The sequence below is a fragment of the Trichechus manatus genome, unplaced genomic scaffold (genome assembly GCF_000243295.1).
Source record: "Trichechus manatus latirostris isolate Lorelei unplaced genomic scaffold, TriManLat1.0 scaffold00111, whole genome shotgun sequence".
NCBI lineage: Eukaryota > Metazoa > Chordata > Mammalia > Sirenia > Trichechidae > Trichechus > Trichechus manatus.
Window position 1 is genome coordinate 554581 of NW_004444047.1, and position 4619 is coordinate 559199.

Below are 4619 nucleotides of genomic sequence, written 5' to 3' on the forward strand. Positions count from 1 at the left end.
CAATAATTTATTATAATTTTATTTTGTGTTTGCTTAGTGAGACCTAGCTTCTTATTTTGTTTTGTTTTGATATGCCCAAATAGGCTGCTCGTGTGCACTAGTTTGAGTTTTGACACCTTTTGATCTCTAATGTCCTGTCACCAGGTAGTTGGTTCTGTAACTAAGTACATGCACGCCGGAGTTCGTTAAAATTTCCTATATGGGATCAGCTCAGGTGTGCAGGCAGTCAATCACCAAGTGTGTGATGCAGGCTCTCACCCCCAGTCCTAGAGAGGCATGGGTGATTGGTGCAGGCACTGGACTCTGGCTGTGGTAGAGGATCACACACTGAGCCAGGCAGGGGGCCGACGGCTGCCCCCGAGAGAATGAAAGAAAAGCGTGTCCCTGTTCTCTAGGGTGAATAGGTAGGTGAGTTTTGCAGCTGGGCTAAGAGCGGCCCACTATGTTGGCTGCAAAGACTCAAGGGCACCACTTTTTCTTGAACTCTTGTAGCAGGTGACTAGGCACTTTAGGAGCTACCACCAGTCCTCAAGACCCTGCAGCAGATCAATAAAAGTGTCTACTTGAGGGGCAGGGCTGTTTCGAGGATCACAAATCTGCCCGTTCACAGCTGAAGCAGTTGAAGTTAAACTTCAGATGTTCGCCCTGTTGTACTGTGGTAGTGAGGGCTAACGCTGTTGAGATGGGTCCCCACAAGTCTATACAGGGGTGTATGGCACTCAGAGTCTGCGGACCCCTGATTTCTATGGCCAGCAAAGGAGTTGTGCTGACTCTGTGTTCCTGGCCTAGGGGAGCCAGCAGCTTATTTGTTCCCTCTCCAAAGCCAGGAGAATGGGTCAGGGCGCCTTCTGGGATCTATTTCCGGCCCAGTAGACTCCTGGTGCAGAGCGGGGAGGGAAGCGGTAAAAGGAAGAGAGGTTTTTCCCAAATCCGGCGGAGAGCACGGAGATAAGAGGTAAAAGGGAGAGAGGTTTTTCTGAAATCCAGTGAAGAGCACGGAGGTAGGCGGTAAAAGGGAGAGAGGTTTTTCTGAAATCCAGTGAAGAGCACGGAGGTAGGCGGTAAAAGGGAGAGAGGTTTTTCCCAAATGGGCTTTTTTTTTTTTTAACTCGCCGCAAAAGGGTGCGTGCATGTACTTATCCTAGTCTCTTGGGAGCTGCTCTTCACTGGTTCGGAGCGTCCAAGCAGAATCTCTGCTGCCGGATCTCTCTCGATGTGGAAACTGCTTCTCAAGCACACGCACACCACAGCTGTTTGCCTGCTTCACTGTGGCCCAACGTGGCTGTGTCTCTGCCACAGCTCTAGCGCTCCTCACCTCTTCCAAATGGTCTTCCTCTCCGGTATGACTCAGATGGATTTCTTAACCTTGCCTTGTTCAGGGCTGCCAGATGTTCACATAGAATCAAATCACTTGTTTTTCCAGGTCTTTGTTGTAAGAGGGATATAGGAAGCGTCTAACTAGTCCGCCACGTTGACCACGCCTCCCAGTTCCAAGTTCAAAGGCTATCTTAGGGCGATAATCTCGGGTGTTCCTCTAGTCTCTACTGGTCCAGAATGTCTGGTCATTTTTAGGAATTTGAGTTTTGTTCTACATATTCTCCCCTTCTATCTAGGACCTTCTATTATGTCCCTGGTCAGAATGGTCAGTGGTGGTAGCTGGGCACCATCTAGTTCTTCTAGTCTCAGGCTTGATGAGGCCATGGTTCACGTGAGCTATTAGTCCTGTGGAATAGTTTCTTCTTTGAGTCTTTGGTTTCCTTCATTCTGTTTTGTTCCAGACCAGTAGAAACCAATAGTTATATCTTAGATGGCCACTCGCAAGCTTTTAAGACCCCAGTCACTACTTACCAAAATAGGATGTAGAACATTATCTTTATGAACTATGTTATGCCAACTGACCAAGTTGTCCCACGAGACTGTGGTCCCAAGCCTTCAAACTAAATAAACCAATCCTGCGCAGTATTTGGTTACGTCTAGGAAGTTGTTATGGATTGTGTCCTCCAGAAATATGTGTATCTGTTTGGCTAGGCCATGATTCCCAGTATTGTGTGATTGTCTACCATTTTGCGATTTTCCTATGTGTTGTAAATCCTGTCTCTATGATGCTAATGAGATGGGATCATCGGCAGTTATGTTAATAAGGCAGGACTCAATCTACTAGATTGTGTTTTAAGCCAATCTCCTTTGAGATATAAAAGAGAGAAGTGAGCAGAGAGACAAGAGAACCTCATACCACCAAGAAAGCAGTGCTGGGAGCAGAGCACATCCTTTGGACCCAAGGTTCCTGTGTGGAGAAGCTCCTAGACCAAAGGAAGATTGATGACAAGGACCTTCTCCCAGAGCTGACAGAGACAGAAAGCCATCCCCTGGAGCTGACACCCTGAATTTGGACTTCTAGCCTACTAGACTGTGAGAGAATAAATTTCTCTTTGTTAAAGCCATCTGCTTGTGGAACTTCTGTCATAGCAGCACTAGATGACTAATACAGGAGTATTTAAGCATTTTTTAAGGTCCTTTTTAAGACCCCAGTGAGCCCCACTTGATGATAACATCTCCCCTGGGAGCAGAGGTGGGATGGGGGAAGCACCCCAGCACTAGTTAGGGACCACTCGGCTGCACTCAGTGTTGGTTGGTGTCTTAGGTTCTCTAGAGAAGCAAAACCAGTAAAGCGGGTATATATATAGAGAGAGAGAGAAATGACATGCAGTCGCAGATGCTGGAAAGTCCCAGGGCCATAGCTGGGCTTACAGTGAGCACTCAGTTGTACTTACTGAATGAATTTCGATGCACAGACACACAAAAATGAGGCAGTGGTTCCTCCAGACAGGGCCTGGTGACGAGCAAGGTGATCTGAAGCAAGGGCCGTCAAGGATGATGCCCAGACTTTCAGTGGCGGGAGGGGAGGATCTGGGTGGCACCCCGGGGGCTTTTAGGTTTGCAGGGTCAGGGAGTTCAGGAATTCACAGGGGCCATGCAGCTTCCCAAAAACACAGCTAGGAACGGACACGGGCCTGTGCTCTGGCCTGACCTGGGCTGTGGCCTTAGAGAGGGACCTTTCTATGTAAGTAATATTTTAAATTATACGAGTAAAATCAGAAGTTTGAGGGGTTCAGAAAAGAAGATAAAGTGGGTTTAAACTCCTCCCCGCCCCACCCACGGCCTCGGCTGAGGGGCCGCATCTCAGGCTCTCTTCTCAGGAGGGACAGAACAGCGTCGCGGTAACCAGCACTTCGCCAGGCCCAGCCCTGCCCAGCACTCACGAGGCCCTCATGGCTGCACGTCAGAAGAGAGACTCTCGTGTTTACTGAAGGGCAAACAGACTTTCCGTGAGAGCAGGTGATGAGGCCTGGGGTCACACAAGTAAGGACTGACCCCGGGCCGGAAGCTACACCCGACTCGAGTCACACTTCCCCTCCCTCAGGCTGCGGACAGAAGCCACAGTTCACTTCAGCTCTCTCTCAACCCTTACAAAAGGTTCAAAAGGCACCCGATTTAAAACGCAGTATTGATGTCTGCTCACAAAATCAGAACTAAACCCTGTTCTCTTCCTTCCTGTGAGGCCTGGCTGAAAGTTCCAGGAGCACAGGGCCAGCCCCACACACAGCTCAGCGCAGAAAAAAACGACCAGTTACCGTCGAGTCAACCCCGACTCACAGCGATCCCACATATGTCAGAGTACAACTGTGACCCATAGGGTTTTCAGTGGCTGAGTTTTCAGAAGTAGATTGCCAGGCCTTTCTTCTGAGGTGCCTCTGGGTGGACTTGAACCTCCAACCTGGAGTTAGCAGCTCAGCCTTAGCCATTAGCACATCTTGGGATGCCTCAGCTGAGAGCAGGCCCCCTTTTTGCCTCCAGGCTGGAAAAGACAATGCCAAACTCTTCTCAGCAGCTCGAAACCATCCGGCAGGCGGCAGAGGGCTCTACAGCCACCCCAGCTGACCTGCCCCCATCCTCCAGCCGGAGGCTCCACGCTCCCTGCCAGTCCTCTGCCCCCTCCCCAGCTCCTCTGTGCCTTCCACCCCCGCCGGCAGCACCACCCTCTCTTCCCAAGACCCCATCACCCCACCAAGTCATCCAAGGCCAAGGCCTCGCTCGTTGTCACAACAAATATGCCACATTTGTGGAGCACCTGCTGTGTGCAAAGCCATGGGGTGAAAGGTGAGCAAAAGGTATGCCCCACCTGCTTGCTTGCAGACAGAACATTCTAGAACATCATGGAGGGAGCCCTGAGCTGCTCCCACGGACAGGCCCCGTCTTGGGCTTTCTGTGTGTGTCTCTGTCATCTTCAGAATTCTGTGAAATAGATGCTATTACACTCCCCCCCACTTCAGAGACGGGGAGACTGAGACTCAGAGGAGCCAAGTGTCAGCGGCCAGCCCAGTCACGCGGGGAGGGACCTGCTCGCCGAGTCTCTCCAAGCCCTGGCTGTGTGACATGGCAAACGTCCACCTCTGCAGCCCCAACAGGCCTGACACAGTGGGCACCCGGGGACATGGCTCGTGTGCTGAGCTGGTGGTTTCTGCTTCCAGGAACAGACACCAGGTTCTCCTCTCCATTCTGAGACAGCGCCCCCTACGTCCCCATCCAGGAACAGACACCAGGTTCTCCTCTCCATTCTG

General features: G+C 51.0%; 1 protein-coding gene across 1 annotated transcript in view; it reads right to left on the reverse strand.

The window, feature by feature from the left end:
* JAKMIP1 (janus kinase and microtubule interacting protein 1) overlaps positions 1-4619 on the reverse strand; it is a 114739-nt gene that overhangs the window by 88117 nt on the left and 22003 nt on the right. The window lies entirely within an intron of this gene.